The following is a 23,315-nucleotide window of genomic DNA, read 5'->3' on the forward strand; positions in this document are numbered from 1 at the left end:
AACTAGGATGTGATGAGTTTTGAACACCTTTGCTTTTAATATATGTAATTTTAAGTGTATATGACTTAATTTTTAATAAAAACTGTGTTAAACAACCAACTCACAAACTTTCTAAATACTTAATAATGCTGCCCTGGCTGGTATGGCTCAATGGATTGAGAACCAGATGATGAAGCAAAGGGTTGCCAGTTCGATTCCCAGTCCAGGCCCATGCCTGAGTTGTGGACCAGGTCCCCAGTAGGGAGCATGTGAGAGACAACCTCACATTCACGTTTCTCTCCCTCTCCTTCTCCCTCTTTTACCCTCTCTCTAAAAATAAATAAATAAAATCTTAAAAAACAATGTTTAGCCCTGGCCAGGTAGCTCAGTTGGTTAGAGCACCATCCCAATATGCCAAGGTTACAGATTCAATCCCTAGTCAGGGCACAAACAAGAATCAACCACTGAATGCATAAGTAAGTGGAACAACAAATCAATGCTTCTTTCTCTCTCCCCCCGACCTCTAAAATCAATCAAAAAAATTCACAACCTCACAAGCGGGTATGAGCCAACATCAGCATACCACTGGATCCACATGCCAAAGACAGGACAATCTGAACACCAATAAGGATAATAATAACTGCAATGGACTGACACCCATCAAATTGGTTGAAATCCATGAGTTTCTAATGACGGATTTCATTAGAAAAAACACATGCACAACTGTTGGTGACTGCTGAAAGAAACTAGTGAACTAATATACTACTTTAAAAACTAATAAAGAGCCCTGGCTGGTGTAGCTCAGTGGATTGAGCACAGGCTTGTGAAGCAAAGAGTCGCCGGTTTGATTCCCAGTCAGGGCACACGCCTGGGTTGCGGGCCAGGTCCCCAGTAGGGGTCACATGAGAAGCAACCACACATTGATGTTTCTCTCCCTCTCTTTCTCCTTCCCTTCCCCTCTCTCTAAAAATAAATAAAAAAAATATTTTTAAAAACTAACAAAGAAAAGAGATCAAACATTTATCCAGTTGTTCACATATAACCGTACCAACTAAGTAACCAAATAGTAGGTGAAGGTTGCATTTTCATTATACAAGTACTCTAGCTTAAAAAAAAAGATTATAATTAGAGTGTCACTAATTTGCAACCTCTGTTGACCTAATGGTTCAATTTTTTAAAAGATTTATTTTTAGACAGAGGGAAAGGGAGGGAGAAAGAGGGAGAGAAACATTGACACATGAGAGAAACATCGATCAGTTGCCTTTTGCACACCCCCAACCGAGGACCTGGCCCATAAACCAGGCATTTGCCCTGAGCAGGAAATGAAGTAGCAACCTTTTGGTTTGCAGGTTGGTGCTCAATCCACTGAGCCACACCAGCCAGGGCTTAATGGTTCAATTTAAAAAAAAATCTCTCAGCCTGGCTGGTGTAGCTCAGTGGATTGAGCATGGGCCCGCGAACCACACGATCGCGGTTCGATTCCCAGTCAGGCCACATGCCTGGGTTGCAGGCCAGTTCCCAGCAGGGGACTCACAAGAAGCAACCATACATTGATATTTCTCTCCTTCTCTCCTTCCCTTCCTTTCTAAAGACAAATAAATAAAATCTTTAAAAAAAATTTAAAAAAAAAATAAAATAAAAAAAAAAATCTCTCTCTCTCTCTCTCTCTGTTACACACACACACACACACAATGTGTCCCCAGGTGGAAGTACACATCTCCAACTATGAAACTGTGTTGCCAAAACAACCAAACCTGACAATGATCAAGTTTTTAGATTCTGCTATCAATTTAGAAGCTATACAGAGGACCATGTAAAACCAAACCATGAGGATGCTATAAACAAAATTCAGACAATGAAAAACTCTACAGAACGAACAACCCAGTTTCTTCAACAAATACGTGAATACAGAAGGGGAAGGGGAAGGGGGAGGGAAAGGGAAAGAGAGAGGGAGAGAAAAAAATCAATAAATCACTGGAACTGGAAAATAAATCTGAAATCCTAATTTTATCTCTTAAACACTAGAATATGTATTACAGGCCTAATATTTTAAATTATATTAATTTTAAATTTACATATGGTATGGATTTTGCCTCCCACATAGGACTTCCCCAGATTGACAGCATTAGTTGTCCTATCAATTCCAAAATAAAATAAATGCTCTCATTCATGAGAGCAAACCAATGAAAAGTGTAGTAATTGTACGTGTGCATCTTAATGAAAACACAGTGATGATTTAATCTACAGTACATCACTGAGAATAGAAAATAACACAGTGTGTGTTATTGTTACTTTACCAATTAACTTTGGCCCATCAGACAGAATTTATTGAGACAGGGATCCACATGTTAAACAAATCCTGTATTATGTCACTCAGTGGTTTGCAACCATTTTTAATACCTAATACTCTTTTATAACATCAAAAGATTTCATGAACCTCCACAATAGTTTTAATTCTGGTATATGTTAATAAGGGAAATACAAAGTAACAGAAAGCTATGAATTCAGCAATACCAAATGAATTAGTATGTCATAAACAACTGTTACACACATTTAAAATAGTTTATATACATGCAGACATATGCACTTATTAAGACTTTTTGGATTTACTCTATATATAATGCAATATAAATTCACATATTACATGCAGTGACTCTAGGTATTTATTTGCAGAAGTCCAAGATCTATAGGATAAAACCAGTGGCATAGGTATCCAAAATCACTCTATGGGCCTTTGAACCACTAAAAGAATGGCTTATAAAAGAGGGTATCACTTATGGCAACAGTATTTAAATACAAAATTAGCTCAGTAATTTTTTTAAAGATTTTATTTTTTTTGTTTTTAGACAGAAGGGAAGGGAAGGAGAAAGAGAGGGAGAGAAACATCAATGTGTGGCTGCCTCTCAAGTGACCACTGCTGGGGACCTGGCCCACAACCCTGGCACATGCCCTGACTGGGAATCGAACCGGCAACCTTTTGGTTCACAGGCCCACGCTGAGCTACACCAGCCAGGACTAACTTTTTAAAAAATATATTCTTTGGAATTAGAATGCCTGGGTTCAAATCCTGGATCCCTAGGATAACCTTAAAAAAGTTATTTATCATCCTTATACCTCATGTTTGCCCATGTAACTACTTAACTCACAGGGTTACCATCAGAATTAAATTAGTTATTTTGTGGGAAGCCCTTATGTGAGTGTGTGACACCTAAGTCACAGTAGCTTAAGTATTGTTGTTTATGAAATTTCATCAAATCCAGAATTTAGCCTCTTGTTCCTCAAGGTGTGCTAATAAACTCACCATGTTATCTCTTTTTGTTATTAAAATTTAGAATGGCAAAGTTGAAAAAAGAAAGTCCATCAAAAGCCCTGCCATGAAACATTTGTCGAAACATTTTATATCTGTTAAACAAACACGTTTACTGAGAGGCTCTACTGCCACAGTAGGCTGAACACCACTTGGCTCAACAACCACATAGAATTTATAAGAAGACTTACGGTATGTACCATATAGATACGTAAAAGTGCAGAATTCTGTGCCACTCTTTTATTTTCCCAAAGCATTTTTCTCAATACCACAGAGAACAGCTCTAAGTATCCTTTTCTTTCTAACAAAGCCAGCTTTACTAAAAATGAATGCACTAACAACTTCATTTGAAGTTGAACTTTAAGCAATCCTTTAATGCAAAACTAAGTGTATCCCTGTTACATATTTAACTTGCAACAGGATACCCAGCAGCTATCAAGGGACCTGGAAAGGCTTGTTAGTTGATGATGAGATGCCTGCTGAGATGGGCTCCACACACAGGTAATACCCAACTGCAGACAAAATCTTCTGACTTACATCTCAGTCTCCTTTAAAGTCAATCTGAACACAGTGACACATGAAAGGAAATGAAAAGTGAGTTTTTCTCCTTTACCATGGCACAGGGACTTCCTGAGTTTTTCATTCCATTGCTGATTGGTCCAGAAATACTATTTCCTTCTAACTATTCCCAATTGTGTCTGTCAGACATAATTAGGATTGCACACTAAAAAAAAGTGTTAAAATGCAATAATGCCATTTAATTTGATAAATATTTTTTTTTACCTTATCCCTCAATATGTCAGGAAAAATGGACATTACCATTTGACATCTGAGTCCAATGGAAATTTTATATTTCTAAGTCATTTACAGAAGTATGAAAAATTTACAGAAGTATGACTAAAAGGACAGTGAAAACAACTTTCTTAGAAATTGTAGTAAGAATTTAAACACAGCAAACCCTTTTTATCATGTAAGTTTTGGTGTATAAACATAAAATATGAAAAAAATATTATACATCCTTTTAGCAAAATGGGATGGTCTAGGATCTTGTCATAAAAACATTGTTGCATAATGAAGCCGTTTCTTTGAATGACCAAAATGAGAATACCATATTCTTGTTTGTCTTGAGAAATACTGTTCACTTGTCAATTTTAAGCTGAAGAAAATTCACCTAGGATGTTGTCACCTGAAGACTCAGTGTCTGAGATTTCATTTATATGACCAATTTCTTCATCTTCATCATCATCACCTCCAGCACCATCATCCAGAACTGCTGCAATATCTTTACATTTATTTTTTAAATTCCCAATAATTGTGAGACCTGTTAAGTTTTTTTCTTTTCCATTAAAAGTAGAAAATAAAAAATTCTGCACTTTCACTGTGTTCAATGAAATCTAAAAGTAGACTGTAACAATAGTGTTTCCAGTCTGCTTTAATACGTTACTGAAATAGAATACTCTGGTGCCCCAATTTAAAAAATCAAGGGTGAAAATCGCTTTCACTAGTGAATCATCCTTATCTGGGAAATTTCACCCTTCTTCCATTTTATTATTTATCTTTTTTAAAATTAGTTGGGAATAATTAATGAGTAGTGATAGTAATGATAATTCCTATCATGACAAAATAGCAAAATGTTCCAAGATACAGGTAAATAAGATCCCAAAACATAACTCAGATTTGTAAAAAGATTCAATGGACCCATAGCATGACAACATAGACGGAATTTTATTCAATTAAAAAAAAAGGAAATATTCTCTTTCCTGGAAGCCTCCAAGAAAGAATGAAAATCATAAAATTCCAATGCTTTCAAATACTAAGAACTGCTCACAAACAAAACTTAAAAATAAAAAATTGGTCCTGGCTGGTGTGGCTTAGTGGATTAAGTGCCAGCCTGAGAACACAAAGGTCCCTGATGAAATTCCCAGTCAAGACACAGGCCTGGGTTGCCGGCCAGGTCCCCAGTCAGGGGTGTGCGAGAGGCAACCGATAGGTATATCTCTTGCACATTGATATTTCTCTTCCTCTCTCCCTCCCTTTTCCTCTCTAAAAATAAATGAAATCTTAAAAAATATAAAATAAAAATAAAAATTTAGAGCCACAAACTCTAACAATACTCTGAGAATTAAGAACATTTTCTCAAATTATGTTAAATGTTAGTATCAAAAAAATTTTATGTAAATGCAAATAAAAGTCATCTATTAAATTAGAAACATTGTTTTAAATGAAAGGATGGAGTATTCTACATTACTAGTGGTACTGTCAATTGACCCTTAAAAATATTTTATTGTATTTATTTACTTTTAGAAAGAGGAGAAGGGAGGGAAAGAAACATCAATGCATGAGAAAAACATCAATCAGTTGCTTTTTGCATGCCCCCAACCGAGGACCTGGCCTGCAACCCAGGCATGTGCTCCAACTGGGAATTGAACCAGTGACCCTTTGGTTTGCAGGCCAGAGCTCAATCCACTAAGCCACACCAGCCAGGGCTCAATGAACACATTTGAAAGAAATTTTATCAAAAATATTTTTCTAAACTTCATACTCTCTAACACAGTAATCAAACTTTTAAAACTCAATCATAAGAAATAATCTGAGCCCTGGCTGGTGTGGCTCAGTGGATTGAGCACTGGCCTGTGAACTGAAGGGTTACTGGTTCAATTCCTGGTCAGGGCACATGCTTGGGTTACTGGCCAGGTCTCTGGTTGGGGATGTGTAAGAGAAAACCAGTTATGTTTCTTTCCCTCTCTTCCCTTCTCCCTTCCTCCTAAACATAAATAAATAAAATCTTTTTAAAGAGAATCTGAAATATTGAGTAAGCCATACGAATAAAAGTTTTTATTACAGTGGTATTCATATTAGTTAGAAATTAGAAGAGGCCTAAAAGTCAACACTAAGGGATAGCCTATTATACAGCCATTTAAAATGAGGGTTATAAAGACTGTATAACAACATCGCATAAAATTCTTCCTCTATTTCTAATGAGACCTCTCAACCATTGCCCTACAGAGTACAATAACTAACTTCTATGAGGCATATATTCATAGATATTCACTATATAATATTTTAAGTCAAAATATCTTACAAACTTGCATTATTTCTATAGTACCAACCTACTCCAAACACATTCTTACTTATGCAGACACTCTTATGACTAAAAGAACCACCCAAACCAATCAAGTCCATTTTATTCATCTCCTGTTCATTCCTACACCTATTACTGTCTAGCAAATACAAGTTATTTAATGACTAGCATATAGTAGCTGAACTAGTTAAATGAAAAAAAATGCAGTATATAGTTATATGCCACAATTAAGCTATGTCAAAAGCGGCTTATGTGTACATACATGCACGCATGTCCACACACACAGACTTGGAGGACTATATCACAATAATAATAATGGTTCTATTCTAAAAGTAGTTCTTTTCTAGTTTCCAAATTTCAGCTAAGAAATTTAAAACAAAATGTCCCTCTTGAAATGTGTTTAATCCAGGTTTGTAAAAATCATGGGTGTGTGTAGAAATTCAATTCCAGTGAGACTGCTAAGATATTGGTATAATCATACCTTCATTATAGCGTCATAAAATGATATAATTCTTTTGGAAAGCAATGTGTAAGACATGTCAAAAGCCATGTGTTCATATCTTTGACCTAAAAACTCCTACCCTGGGAATTTATCATTAAGAAGGAAATATCCACAAAATATCCATCGGTGTTACGATATAACACCGTAATATTTGAAAACATTAAAAGTGTGTAAAAGTAAAAAAATAGCTAAGTAAATTATAGTATAATCTTTAAAACTAGTAAATATAAAATACATAGAAACAAGAAAAACAACAAAAATGTTAAGATTAAAACAAAGAACATAAATAATGTTGAATAAAAAGAGAAAAAGAAGCCCTGGCAAATGTGGCTTAGTGGATTGAGGATTGACCTGCAAACCAAAAAGGGTCGCCAGTTCAATTCCTAGTCAGGGCACAAGCCTGGGTTGTGGGCAAGGTCCCCATTAGGGGGCCCACAAGAGGCAACCACACACTGATGTTTCTCTCTCTTTCTCCCTCCCTTCCCCACTCTAAAAATAATTAAAATCTTAAAAAAAAAAGAGTAGAAGAAAATTGTACTATTTCAACAAACCAAATATTCTCTTCATAAATAAAAAAGGAATAAGCACACTAAAAAGACAAGGAAAATTTATGTTAAAATGTAAAAATATGTATTCATTTAAAAATGTCTTCTAACTGGACTTTGAAGATAATGTTTAAAAAGAAAAATTGGAAAAGTAGATACTAATGGATAATAATTTCAAAATTGTAAAAAGGATATTTAGAGTTTCAGAAAGGATAATATAAAGCCTTTGCTAAATGCCAAAATGAATTCTGTTCTAGGTACGGAAGTTTCCTTAAGGAAAATAAATATTAAATATATTCATATGAAATTGTTCTAACAAAGTTACACAGAAGCTAAATTATTAAAATTGTATTATTCTTTCTAAAACAAGTCAGCAGTGGTTTAAGTTATATGCTTTTTCCTAACACTTTGAAAACATTTTTTTTGTATTTAATTGGATATTCATTAACACTAACAGAAAAGGAAAGAGTGCCACCTACTGAACTATAATCACTTCCACATTAAGAAAGAACATAATTTTCTTTTCACACTGCAGAATTTGATGTCTCCAGCAAGAATAAAGTAAATGACAATTAAATACTACTAGCTAGCAGAGTATATTTAAGCATTACATTTTTACTACATAATGCTTGATAAAAATGAATTATAATTTAAATGAAGTCTGATTACATGAGGAAGAAATAATCAGAGTGTCAATTGTGCATATACACTCTATCAGAGCAAAACATGAATCATTCAACACTGTAATATAACATCACAGTGCTTACAACAAATAGAAAAAAATTATTGTTTGTTTCCTGTGGCAAAATTAGCTGCAAATAACTACACTTATGTTTTATCTAAAACAAAAATTCTCAAATATGTGTAAAGGTTAGAAAAAGTTTATTAAAAGTTACTAAAAGTGACCATTTAAAATAAGTTTATCACCAAAAAACATTGGGAGAGAAATTTGAAAGAATTTATTATAGATCTGGTCAATACAACTTGCATATTCACATATATGTTCAATTTACTTCTCTCAAAGCTAATTAATGCTATCCAATTTTGAGTTACGCTATGGTCTTGGAGGTGTGAGTCAGCTGGAGGTGCAATTTACACAGGAAGATGGAACAGTAGCTCACTTAACTAGGAGAACTGAGTCCCACTCTGTGCCATAGCACTTCACACACCATGTCAGAATTTCCATATTAGAAAGAACTAAAGTGGGCATTATTATAAATGTGTACTTTTATTACACTGTAAGTGTGTTTTCAGGATACAATGGTATGACAACCATTATACTTGGCGATGGGAGTTTCAGAAACAAGCTGTAAAGGTAGGCGTGCTCTCAGAAGACCAATCAAAGACCTATGATAATATCATAGACAACATTTTTCTCATTCAGTTATAACAACAACCCCTAGGAAGCTATTATTCTCACTTTACAAATGAGGGAATGGGACTTGGGAGGGGAAAGAGTAGACATAGTACAGTTGAAAGAAAGCTTTTAAAAAAAGGCTTTAAACTGTCATACTTCAGTGAAATAGAAAGTTATAAGTTTTTGGTAGTCAAATATCACATTACTAAAGTCAACATCAAGCATCAATCACTATAAAAATGTTCAATATAACTTAAACCCCCAAACTAATAAACTAAAGGTTAATGTTTAATCTTTTATAGCAAAACTAATGTTAGGTGTTTTCAAGCAATTTCTATTCTAAGAAATCAGAGAATATTAATCCACTGTCCTACACGGACAAGCAGAGACATCTTCTGATACACTCAATACACCGTGAGGTTGACTCGAGGAGAGCCTCTGCACCCCCAACACGGAGCAGGTGCCTCCCACAGAGGGGAACTCTGTAAGCAAGGTAGTAACAGCAAGTAAACCTGGCCTTTTTTAAACATAAGTGCAACTGCTGCCCCTAACAGGCAAAAAAGTAGACCCTATAATCCAGGTTCATGCCAGATAATGTAATCTTGAACTGTATCTGGTTACTGTTTTTAAAAATAAATAAAGTATTACCTGAAGGATATAAAGTATTTTCTAAATCTTACCTTCAAATCAGGTCAGTCTGTTAAGGTCTGAATATTTAGATAATTTCCTAGTCAGTCTCCCAATCTTGAAACCTTGGCTACTCTCTAGCATGCTCTGGATAACTCCATCACCAAATCCTGTGCAGTCAGTACCTTCCATTTCTGGTCCCTTCTCTACATCATTTCTCACACTCAGAATTCAGGTGCCACCATCTCTCCCTGGAGGACTGCAACAAGCTCTATCGACACTTCCCAATGGTCTCCACTCTCGAGTCCATACTCATTATTACCAGAATTTACTAACCTAATTATCTTACCCATCTATTTAAAAATATCCACTGATTTCCTTGTCCTTACAGCATACCAAGTAAATATTCCAAATTATAATTTGAAATCACATATAAACATTACCCAAATGTTTTTTTCCATATAGGTTGGAAGCTTTAGGAAGGCAAAGACAGACCTTTCATGTCCACCTCGATATCTCCAAAAATAAACCCTGTGCTTGGCTTACAAGAGGTTCTCCATAGCTACTTGATGAGTAATGAAAAAATGATTTTGAAATTCCCTTCAGCACCAGTGGCAAAAATAACCACTGTAAATGAAGCAAATATTATTTGAAATAATATTTGAAATATTTCATTATTTTCTGAAACAAGAAAGCTCTATGTAGCCACAGCAGGTTAACTATTTAAGTAAAATACAATTATTGCACTGTCCCAAATAAGACTCAACTTTAGGAAAACAAGACAGAATAAATCCTAACTTAGCAGCAAAAGCACTAACCTTAGGGTCTTATGCCAAGTCAGCTATGCAACATCTCTACATCTCTTGACCCACTCCTCCCTCCCTACACACACACACACACACACACACACACACACACCTTGGAGAAATATAATTGGAGAGCAGAAATGTTAAATTTCTGGAAAATTTAAAAATTGGAAGAAATTTAAAAAATCTTTTTTTCTGATCTGATGCTCAGAGGAGGAAATTGACACATTTGGCAATTGTGGTAAATAAAACATCAAGACACTTAATTTTTGTAAGGTATTTGAAAAGATTACCTGCCGATTAAGAAACATAAAAACTATTTTGTGACATTGAAAATGTAGGACTTTTGGGCAAGATAGAGGCATAGGTAGATATTTTGTACAACCAAAACCAGAACAACAAATTTAAATACAAAAAATAATCAGAACTGCCAGAAAATTGAACTGTATGGAAGTCTGACAACCAAGGAGTTAAAGAAGAAACATTCATCCAGACTGGCAGGAAGGGCAGTGGACCATACCACCCAGGGTCCCAGTGTGGGAAAAGAAAGTCTCGAAACCTCTGGCTACAAAAACCTGTGAGGGTTGTGGTAGCAGGAGAAACTCCTGGTCTCACAGGGGAGTTTACTGGAGAGGCCCACAGGGTCCTAGAACATGCACAACAACGCCCCCCAGCAGTCAGCACCAGAAGGGCCCGATTTGTCTGTGGGTAGCGGAGGAAGTGACAGAAAGTTCGCAAAATGTGAGCAAGCAGCATTGTTCCCTCTTGGACCCTCTCGCCCTGCCCTGGTGAACACCTAAAGCTCTGCTCCTTACTATTTAGCAGGCACGCCAAGACTAAAAAATATGGCCCAAATAAAAGAACAGATCAAAGAGCTCCAGAAAAAATATAACTAAGCAATGAAGAGATAGCCAACTAACTAGATGCAGAGTCCTAAACTGATAATCAGGATGCTCACAGAAATGGTTCACTATGGTCACAAAATAGAGAAAAAGGGGGAGGCTTTGAAAAGTGAAATAAAGGAAAATGTACAGGGAACCAACAGTGAAAGGAAAGAAACCAAGACTCAAATCAACAGTCTGGAGCAGGAGGAAGAAATTAACATTCAACCAGAACAGAATGAAGAAACAAGAATTCAAAGCAATGAGGAGAGGCTTAGGAACCTCCGGGAAAACTTTAAACATTCCAACATCCGAATCATAGGGGTGCCAGAAGGAGAAGAGAAATTGAAAACTTATTTGAAAAAAAATTAAGGAGAACTTCCCCAATTTGGCAAAGGAAAAAAAAAAAAGACTTCTAGGAAGTCCAGGAAGCTCAGAGAGTCCCTAAGAAGTTGGACCCAAGGAAGAACTCACCAAGGCAAATCATAATGACATTACCCAAGATTAAAGATAAGGAGAGAATCTTAAAAGCAGCAAGAGAAAATGAGAGAGTTACCTACAAAGAGGTTCCCATCAGACTATCAGCTGACTTCTCAAAAGAAGACTTGCAAGCAAGAAGGGGTTGGAAAGAAGTATTCCAAGCCATGAAATGCAAGGACCTACATCCAAGATTGCTCTTCCCAACAAAGCTTTCACTTAGAACAGAAGGGATTCCCAGATAAGGGAAGATAAACTGCTTCCCAGATAAGGTCAAGTTCAAGGAGTTCATCATCACCAAGCCCTTATTATATGAAATGTTAAAGGGACTTACTGAAGAAAAAGAAGATAAAAAATATGAACAGTAAAATGACCATAAACCCACAACTACCAACAACTAAACCTGCCCTGGCTGGTGTGGCTCAGTGGATTGAGCGTGGGCCTGCGAGCCAGATAATCGAGGTTCGATTCCCAGTCGGGGCACATGCCTGGGTTGCAGGCCAGTTCCCAGCTGGGGGACTCAGGAGAGGTGCTTATTATTATTATCAATATTAGTATCGATAATATTAATATCAATATTAATACATTGATACTTCTCTACTTCCCTTCCCCTCTAAAGAGAAATAAATAAATAAATAAAAAGTATTAAAAAAACAACTAAACCTAAAAAACAAAAACAAACTAAGCAAACTAGAACAGGAAAAGATTCACAGAAACAGAGATCATATGGAGGGTTATCAATGGAGAGCCAAACCAGGGGGTAAGTGGGGGGAAAGGTACAAGGAATAAGAAGCATAAATGGTAGCTACAAAATAGACAGGGGGAGATTAAGAACAGTATGGGAAATGGAGAAGCCAAAGAACTTACATGTATGACCCATGGACATGAACTAAGGTGGCAGAATTATGGTGGGAGAGGGGTACAGAGTGGAGGGAAGTAAAGGGGGGAAATGGGACAAGCTGTAATAGCACAACCAATAAATATATTTTTTAAAAAAGAAAATGTATTTTTATTTTTACATATCCAGACAGACTGAAAGGAAAAAAATTTTCAGTTGGGACAATTTTGGCAATTTTGGCCAAGTCAACTATAAATTGTAGTCTGTCAAATCTTTGTGTGCTGGTACTTTTAATCTCTATTTTGAAAAGTACACACCCTTACTTAAGGGTTAAATATGATAGCTTGAATGCAAAGCAAGAGACACCCATCTTTTAAAATTATGAAATTTATATGTTGGAGGTAAGAAACCATTTCAAAGGATAATAATAATAAGCAAAAAAGCAACATAAGTAAAAGAATCTAATAAGATGTTATCAGAACATGATTTTTAAAAAAGCAACTGTCAAGAAGTCAATTTGAAAGAAAAAGAAAAAAACTTAAAGTGTCACAAGATAAACTGTTCTGTTTTTATGCTTGTACTAGGAGGATAAGCACCATGGTGATTAGCAATGCAAGAAATACTGGGCTAAGATTAAGAAACTGGGGACTCAATTGCCATCTCTAGCACCTAAAGGCTGTGTTACTTTAGGTAAGCTACTTTTTGAAACTGCTTCCCCAAAATTCTGAACAAATTTCCCTGAGGATAGCAGCCAGGTAGAGCAGCAATTTTCAACCTTTTTCATTTCATGGCACAAATAAACTAATGACTAAGATTCTGAGACACACCCAAAACTATTTTTTGCAGATCTGAAAAAAAAGCATAATTTTGATTCATTCACACCAGTCAGTTATTGTTGTATTGGCCACTGACATTGTTTTATTTCATAGTCTAAGGGAAGAGGTCAACTGGCCCATGACTAAATAGTCAGGTAGTGCAGGTTCGAACAACTCTGTGGCACACCAGTGTGCCTCTTTGCAGCACACCAGCGCACTGCGGCACACTGGCTGAAAAATCACTGAGGTAAAGTAATAGGACTTAGCTTTTGTGCAAAAGGTGAAATGAAGAGTGAATGTAGGATCTGAAGAGGAAGCAGGACCAGGGTAAGTTCTGGAAACAAATAAAGCTAATAATTACAACAAAATATATTAAGTCGATGGTAGAGATGTATAGGGTAGGGCAAAAGTAGGTTTATAGTTTTGAGTATGCAAAACACAGTTTGTTCTTATATTGTTATTTATGCACTACTGTATTGTTTTTCATACCCACAACTGTAAATCTCCTTTTGCCCCACCCTATGTATCCATAAGGATGCCCAAAGGAAGGGAACTCCAAATCAGCCTAAATAAAAGATATAAAGGCAACTTCCAGCCAAAATGGAGGCATAGGTGGAAACACTGTGCCTCCTTGCACAACCAAAATTAAGGACAACAAAGATTTGGAAACAAAAACACAATCAGAACAGACAGAAAATTTAACTGTATGGAAGTCCAACAATCATTCATCCAGACCGGTAAAAGCGGGGGAGTCAGCAGCCAGCAGAGAGGGATCCCGGCAGGAAAAGGCAGTGATAGCCAGACCCGGGCACAAGGAGTAAACAAGTAGACGCAGTGAGGCGCACAAGGCAGTTGGCTGACCGCGGTAACACATTTACTGCAGATAAACCAGGCAAAAATGGACAGCAAGACAGACGGCGCAATCCAGGGCCCCAGCACCAGGAAATAAAGCCTAAAAGCACCAATTGAAAACACCTGTGGGGGTTGAGGTGCCGGGAGAGACTCCCAGCCTCACAGGAGAGTTCGTTGGAGAGACTCACAGGGTCTTAGAACATACACAAGCCCACCTACTTGGGAACCAGCACCAGAAGGGCCCAATTTGCCTGTGGGAAGCAGCGGGGGGGGGGGGGGGGGGGGGGGGGGGGGGGGGGGGNGGGGGGGGGGGGGGGAGCTGAAATACGAGTGGAGCAAGCACCATTGTTCCCTCTCAAACCCCACCCCCACACACAGTGTCACAACCCAGCGACTGGGTTGCCCCGCCCTGGTGAGCACCTAAGGCTCTACCCCTCATATGTAACAGGTGTGACCTGACCAAAAAATTATGGCTCAAACAGAAGAACAGATCAAAGCTCCACAGCAAATACAACTAAGTGACCAAGAGATAGCAAACCTATCAGACGCACAGTTCAAAACACTGGTGATCAGGATGCTCACAGAACTGGTTGATTTTGGTCACAACTTAGATGGAAAAAATGAAGGCTACACCAAGTGAAATGAAGGAAAATGCACAGGGAACCAATAGTGATGGAAAGGAAACTGGGACTCAAATCAATGGAGTGGACCAGAAGGAAGAAACAACCAGACACAAAAGAATGAAGAAACCAGAACTCAAAAAAAAAAAAAAAATGAGGAGAGGCTTAGGAACCTCCAGGACATCTTTAAACGTTGTAACATCCGAATCATAGGGGTACCAGAAGGGGAAAAGAAACAGCCACAAGTGGAAAACTTATTTGAACAAATAATAAAAGAGAACTTCCCCAATCTGGCAAAGAAAATAGACTTCCAGGAAATCCAGGAAGCTCCAAGAGTCCCAAGGAAGGCGGACCCAAGGAGGAACACACCAAGGCACATCATAATTACATTACCCAAGATTAAAATGAAGGAGAGAATCCTAGAAGCAGCAAGAGATAAGGGGACAGTCACCTACAAAGGACTTCCCATCAGACTGTCAGTTGATTTCTCAAAAGAGACCTTACAGGCAAGAAGGGGCTGGAAAGAAGTATTCCAAGCTATGAAATGCAAGGACCTACATCTAAGATTGCTCTATCCAGCAAAGCTTTCACTTAGAATGGAAGGACAGATAAAGTGCTTCTCAGATAAGGTCAAGTTCAAGCAGTTCATCATCACCAAGCCCTTATTATATGAAATGTTAAAGGGACTTATCTAAGAAAAAGGAGATGAAAAATATGAACAGCGAAAGGACAGCAAACTCACAGTTATTAACAACCACACCTAAAACAAAAGCAAACTAAGTGGACAGCTAGAACAGGAGGGGAGCCACAGAAATGTAGATCACATGGAGGGTTAGCAACAGGGGAGTGGAAGGAAGCGAGGGGGAGAGAAGGTACAGAGAATAAGTAGCATAGATAGTGGGGAGAAAATAGATGGGGGAGGGCAAAAGTAGTGTGGGAAATGTAGTAGCTAAAGGACTTGTGACACATAGACATGAACTAAAGAGGGGGAATGTGGGAGGAGGGGGTGTGCAGGGTGGAGGGGAATGAAGGAGAGGAAATGGGACAACTGTAATGCACAATCAATAAAATATATTATAAAAAAGATATGGAGGCACATAGTTCTTTTGGGAAAACATAACCAAGTCAATGATTCTAGAGGTTAAAGACTAAAACAACGAGGGGCATAGAATTAATATGTAAATATAGGCAGAAGTCTCATCATGGAGGGCCCTATAGGTTTACAGAGAAATTTGTACTGAACATCATAGGCCAACACCACAAATCAGCCCTCAGGGTTCGGATACTGTAGGATTAAGAAAAACAAGCAAACAAACAACAAAATAACGACTCCAGGCTACTACCTTGGGTACACAGAATACTTTGCCCAGACTCTTGCCCTCCAGCCTTGCAAGGTCTTGAAAGGAAAGTATGAGAGGGTTAAGAGAGGGGCCAAGTATGAGGTTGAAATTAGGGCTCAGAGGCATTCTGCTAGCCTGTCCATTAAGACTGGCTTCATGATGGTACTATTCCACTTAGGAATGTCCTGCCCATGCAGAGATTTCCAACAACCACAGAAAGAAAGCCAAAACTGAGGGAGGGAAGGACATGTTATTCACACCTCTCCCTTCAATCCTTGTGCGGTTCTTAACACATACTGGGGATCCTAGATGCAGTACTGAATGACATCAACTATGCTAATCCAGCTCCGTGCTCAATTTATAGTGGAGTAAATTGACTTTACAGTGAAGTAAATTTAAATTTACAAGGCAAGTTAATTCACACACCCCCTTTTTTAAACTTCCATTATTCCTTCTGTAAAGTGGGAATGATAATTGCACCTGCCTTTTAGGGGTTGTTTCAAGATTAATGAGATAATGTTAATGAAAATACCATGTGATATGAAGGACAAATTATCTGAAAGCTGCTTTTATATTCCTATTTTCAAATAAACACAATGTTAATATTTTAGGACTAAAAAGCAATACAAGTTTCCTCAATAATATTCTTCTATTCTTTTAGTAAGTAATCACAGTCATAAAAATAAACATCTTTTCTCTAGAATAAATAAACCTATTTGTATTTTGAATGAAAAAAAGAAATTTCTCTCTAAAGACATTTTTGGTTTTCCTTGAGAAAAAAAGGTTGCTCACTGTAGAGAAAGCTAATAAAGTGTTTTAGATTGTGCAATATACTTGCTTCCTGTGTAACAGTTTATTGTGGAAGGACAGTTCAGACAGAAGATAAAAATTTAAACAAAGGGAATGACAGTATTTTTTAAAATTTTAGGAAGCAAACTTAGTAGAACTGGTTATGGGAATGAAGCAGCAGGAGGAAAAAGGTCAAAGAAAACTCTCACTTTTCTAGCTTGAGTGACTGGGTAGCAGACAGTGCCACCAGTTAAAATGGGTAACACAGGGGTATTAAAGTAGGATAAGGTATGCAGTCTTTGACATACCAATTTCAGGTGCCTACCTGAAATGTGGAAATAGCCCACTGACAACCGGATACAGAGTCTGAAAAGCACAGTATGCAGATATAGTTTGGGGGGTCATCAGTGTGGCAGACCCTGGCCAGCAGAGTCTGCCTGTTGTGGCTGACGATGAGAATGAATGCACAGGCGACAACAATCTTGTGGAGAAAAAGGGAACTGCATGGCTACTCTCGCAAGAGGAGAGTGCCTGTGGATGCCTTGGCCACTCCCTCAAGAGGGGAGCACCCTGACCCTTGCCTAGACAGGCTTTTATTATTTTCCTGGGGGTCTTACATCAGAGAAAGATTTATTATCTGTTACACAGAATATTATTGTTTACGTTTTAGGTGCAATCAAGAAAATGAAAATAACATGCAGAGGGGAATGGCGATGAGCTGATTAGCTCTGTCCTTGGAAGAACTCATACAGGCTTTGGAAATTACCTTGAAGATAGACAATACACACTTGTTGTTTTATACCAGGGTGATGGAGTTTTAGTAACAGCAAGCCATAACAATCTGTATGCATATTCTAGGCCTGATTTCCATGGATGACTTGTTCTGAAAACTTGGTTTGAAGGTCTGGCTCCTGCCCACCACTTCGCTTCTGTAGGTTTTCCATACAGAGCTGAGTCACATTTGCCAGCCTTAAACAAACTGGTCCCCTACACATCAGTACCCAAATGACAGCTGAAACCATGAGAGTACAGAACATGACACACTGAAACCGAGTACAGTGATAAAAACAGAAGGTGAAGGATAAAATCTGGGACCACTAACATTTTAGAGGTAGAAGAGCCATTGAAGATGACAACATAAAAGGCACAGAAAATGAATTAGTCATATACAGTGAACTAAGAGAGTATGATGTCACTGAAGAAAAGTGAGTTTCAAGGAATACCCAACAGTGAGAAATCCAAGAAGATGCCATAAAGGGAAGCCTGGAAGAAAGTGGCAGGTATGGCAATGCAGTTTTGGGATCTCACCAAATTGCCACATAAAAATAGAGCAATTAAAATACTAAGGTAATAAAGTACATGCACTGATGCCAAAATATAAGCAGGTGACCACCAATAGCTACAAGACCCAAGTATTACCCACCCATACAGGGGCAAGTGGTGAGAAGCAATGGGGACACTGGCCTAAGGGAGGAGGGGCTCGGCAAGCCAAGGGGTATTCACTGAAAGCCTGGCAGGCTATGTAAGAAGGGAGGCTGAGCTGAGAAGTGTCTGGCGACTTCCACGATGGGGAAGTGACAGGGGTTGGGGTATGGGAGGTGAGATCTACGGGGAGGGAAGAGGTAGGCCCCTGAACTTTCAAATCCAACCCTTTTTAACTCACTCTAGGACAGAGCCCACTGAGAAAAAACTTGCTGAGACTAGAATCACAACTGAGCAGAAAAGAAAAAAGAAAAAAACCCCTAGCATTAAGGCAAGAGAAGATTCCGATAAAATTGGTGGAAGAAAACAGAAAATCTCAGAAAGCTACCCTATTTTTGACCAACACACAAAAGCAAAGCAGGGAGCTCATAACATTAGAAAAACCACCCTAACTCCTGAACTTCCTTCTAGATGTTCAGAAAAACTATGCTCATATACAATTTCTATAACAAGAAGAAGATTAAATACCAAAATATCATCCCTATAGGCAATGAAAACATATGAAAAAGAGTCCAAAAGCAGATGAAAACGGTAACATTCTACTTTAACATGGTCTAAAAGTCACAAAGGAACACAAATCAAAATCAGAAAAACTCAGCAATGAGGTGACAGGAACTCAAGAAAGCAGCTACATGATCTGACGACCGGCACATGGCACAGTCATAAAAACTGGGATGAATAAAAGAACATAAGCAAAAAAAAATATTTAGCTGCTTTAGTAATCATGAATGATAAAGTCTTAATATTGCATGTGTAAGTAGGATACAGCCAAATGAGTAATTATGGAATGTCTTATCTTTTTTATCCCTGGGAACCAGAATTAATGTTATGGATAGAAGTGTTTATTGCTGTAACATAAAAGTAAAAACACTAAGGTCCTGGATTTAAATTAGAAATATCTGTATAAAATCACAAGTTACCTTATCTGTTATCTGCCTATCTATCCACACATATCTATGTGTATGTTAAGTGTAAATATTTAGTTACTATTGCCAAGAAACAATAACAACCCAGTTGTAATAAGTACCCCAAGCATCCATATTGTGGAGTTGAAATGCTATTTCCCAAGAAGCCCAGGGTTTCTTAGAAAAAATGATTGATTCCAAGTACAGAACAAGAATATACAAGATGAGCATAGAACAATTTGATATACTAGGTAGCAAGGGCTCTATCAAAGACCACTAGCATCATGTCAAAAAGACTCAAAAATCAGACTGAAGAAGCAGCCTGTGGCCAAGGATGGGACAATCTGAGTTGCAGTAGGATATACCTAGTTAGTCACCTATGCATGACCAAGAACTAACTCAGTATCTAAAAAATGGGTATATAAAACCAAAGAATCAGGCATGTCTCTTCCTTCCACTGTGTGAATTGCATCAGTAAGTAACTCAATAATAGATAAGGGAAAGGATTTCCTCATAATATTTTTTCAACTAAAGAATGAAATATAAACAAAATGATGAAATATCACTACCCTGCAACCCCTAATTAATGAATGGATCTAGGAATTGAGCATCAATACCACTAATACCAAAAAATAAAAATAAAAAAATAAAGTGAAAACCAGACATGAGCTCCCTGGTGAAAAACACAACACTACATACATCTCCCCAAAGGTACTGAACCAGAGTCTGATCCAGCCTCAGATTCTCACTGCCAATTTGCAAGAAACACATTTAATGGCACAATGAGTACAGAGTCAGCAAAACCCAGACTGTGGCAATCCTGTACGGCAAACCACCCAGATTCTTCAACAAATACACTGAAAGAAAGAGAAAGGGACTTGGCAGGGTCAGGGTTGGTGGATGGGCAGCTGTAGACTAAAATGACTTAAAAGACATGTAAAGTAAAAAAGAGAGAGAGGTGTTAAAGAAACTAAAATGTTTGAATACACACTTGGCAGCTTTCAAACATGCAATAGGGGATTACTAACCACAGTCACCACGTTGAACATTGTATCCCGTGACATTTTTGTAACTGCGAGTTTGTGTCCTTTGACCCCTTCACCCATTTAACCCATTTCCCACTACCTCTGGCAACCACAAATGTGTTCTCTGTGAGCTTTTTTTTTTTTAAATTAAAAAATTATGCATTAGCCGTGATTGGTGTAGCTCAGTGGATTGAGCGCGGGCCTGTGAACCAAAGGATCACGGTTCAATTCCCTGTCAGGGAGCATGCCTGGTTGCAAGCCAGTTCCCAGCAGGGGAGGCAGGAGAAGCAACCATACATTGATATTTCTCTCCTTCTCTCCTTCCCTTCCTCTCTAAAGATAATAAAATCTTTTTAAAAGTCATGAATTATTATATATATTTTACCGATGATAAATGTAAGGTTCAGAAAAGTGAAGTGACTTGGTAAAACTATAAACTCAGTAACTAGTTGAGTTCTGCCTGAATGGCTCCATGAAGCCCAGGCTCTTTCTACTATAGCCTGTCGTCCTTTCAGTCCTTCTGTTCTTCCTTTTTTCCCTTCTATCTGTAGTTACATCCTTCTACTCCTATACACTTAGCATCATAGAGAAGACATTGAAATGCTTTTCTAACATGAACCAAGCTGAAGTACTAGTAAGATGGTAGTCCCATGACAGTGCTTTGCTAATGATTTTTATAACCGAAGTCAGGCATCTCACATGTAGCTCTTGAAATAAAACAAAAATAAAGAACTTGGCAAACAGGTGTTATTATCAAATTTGTCCATGTCTATACAACACCTTGCAGCACTAACCAGAAGACCAGGAACTGTCTATTTAACATGCTGTACCCATGAATAAAAGAAATCTGACATTGTAATGACTTATTAAGTTGACTTGTGTGGCTATATTTTAAAAATGGTAACCACAGGATTGCATTTTATACCCCTTATCCTGCCTGCACAGGGCAAAGGTTTTGATAAGCATCTTACTGTCCTTCCTATTATTTACTGCATACTTATGAATCATATGCATAGTTTATGAATCAGCAAATCCCTACTCCTTAAAGAATCTGTAACTGCTACCTAAAAGAACAGCGTTCAAGCTTCTGTTATTTTTTTTAAAGATTTTATATATTTATTTTTAGAGAGAGGGAAAGAGGGAGAGAAAAAGAAGGAGAAAAACATTAATGTGAATGAGAAACATCAACTGGTTGCCTCTCTTACATGCCCTGACAAGGGACTGACCCTGCAACCCAGACATGTGTCCTGACCGGAAATTGAACCAGTGGCCTTTGGCTTTGAAGAACAATGCCCAACCAACCAAGCCACATGTGTCAGGGCTATTTTCTATTTTAAATGTTTATAACTTATACTCCATAAAACATCAAAGGTAATAAGAATATTCTTTTCTTCAAGTATTCCAGAAGAGAAACTCAAAAATTTTACGATAGTAATTTCTGACATAAATCAGTATCTAAAGTCACTAACTTGTGTTTCATACTGCTTCACTTCCCAATATAAATCTAGTATCTTAATTACATTTCCTTGGCAGTATTTAAACATGATAACCATATCACTTTAAGAGAATTGTATATTATTTGCATGTTATAAAAATAAAACAAGAGGGACCAAATGGGTAAGTGGAGATTATTACCAAAGTCCTAGGCTTGGTTTTGAGTATCGAGTTTGTTAGAGCTTATTTATAAAAAATAATTAAATAACTCTCTAAATAAACAAGCAAAGGTTTTGTATGAACCAAAAATAAGCCTATGCACAAATCAAGGATTAAGATTAATCAAATATCCATCTGAGCCTAATAATTTCTGGCCTAAATTATTACAAAGGCCAGAAAAAATCAGTTTAACTATTAAATAGGAGGTATAATAGAAGACAGAAAAATATGCAAATTACAAAACAGTTAGATTTCGAAAGCTCCAAAGGGAAGAAAGAAAATAGGCTGATGGCCCTGGCTGGTGTAGCTCAGGATTGAGCACCGGCCTTCGAACCAAAGGACTGCGGTTTGATTCCCAGTCAGGGCACATGCCTGGGTTGCAGGCCAGTTCCCAGCAGGGGACGCATGAGAGGCAACCATACACTAATATTTCTCTCCCTCTCTCCTTCCCTTCCCCTCTAAAGATAAATAAATAAAATCTTTAAAAAAAAAAGAAAAGAAAATGGGCTGATGTTTTTTAAATAGAGAAGAAAGTGGTTAGGGCTCAATTACATGTCACTTGGTAATTCACATAAGTCTGGTCATTAAACTTTACCACTGCCTAGTTCACTGATAGAAAACTCATAATTACTATGTATCATTCTGAGGATCACTGATGCACCAGTTATTCACATATTAATGTCTTTCCTTTAGTTCCTTCCTACAAAAAGCCTTAAGTTTTCTCCTAGCAATTAGTTACCATTCATGTTTTCTTAGCACAGATGCAAATGTTGTGTACTTCTAAGAGTCTTTCAGCTAAAAATTTCAGAGCCACAAAAAGACTACTCTTAAAGTACAAGAGGACATATCATGAATTTACTATCTAGCACCACTTTCATAAAGATGTCTAGTAAGCTTAATAAATTATATTTAATGGCAAGAGCAAACAACAAAATTCCAGGCCTACTGGACATCCACAACCTGTCTGTAAGACAGAATGGAGTTTGTTTCAATCAGGTCTCTGCCCAAGAAACCCTTCTTTGAAAGTGCTGATATGAAATGCATTTGGTATGTTTTTAGAATAAATAAGTAAGTATTTAGAGAAGTTATAAAAATATAAGTTTCTAAGATCAAAAACAATGATATCAGAGAATATGAAGTTTAAAGAGAATGACTTTATATAGGGGATTATAAACAGTAAGATTTCCTCAAGGGCAATAAAAGCTACAAGTACAAATAAATTCAAAGGTGGGAAAGAGACAGAATGTTAGGCAGTTACAGAGGCAGTGGGTGAGGGGGAATGAGTAGTTACTGTTCTATGGTTACAGATTAGAAAAGGTGAAAAAGCTCAGAGATGGATGGTGGTGATGGCAATAAAGCAATGTGAATAATGCCCCTGAATTATACATCTAAGAATAGTTAAAATGGTCCACTTTATGTTAGGCATATTTTAC

At 37.4% G+C, this 23,315-nt stretch overlaps 1 protein-coding gene across 1 annotated transcript in view; it reads right to left on the bottom strand.

Moving 5' to 3' along the window:
- TAF3 (TATA-box binding protein associated factor 3) overlaps positions 1-23,315 on the bottom strand; it is a 172,025-nt gene that overhangs the window by 142,710 nt on the left and 6,000 nt on the right. The gene's annotated exons all lie outside the window — the stretch shown is intronic.

This window comes from Sturnira hondurensis, unplaced genomic scaffold, assembly GCF_014824575.4.
Source record: "Sturnira hondurensis isolate 20B ecotype Veracruz unplaced genomic scaffold, ASM1482457v3 Scaffold0016284, whole genome shotgun sequence".
NCBI classification, from domain to species: Eukaryota; Metazoa; Chordata; class Mammalia; order Chiroptera; family Phyllostomidae; genus Sturnira; species Sturnira hondurensis.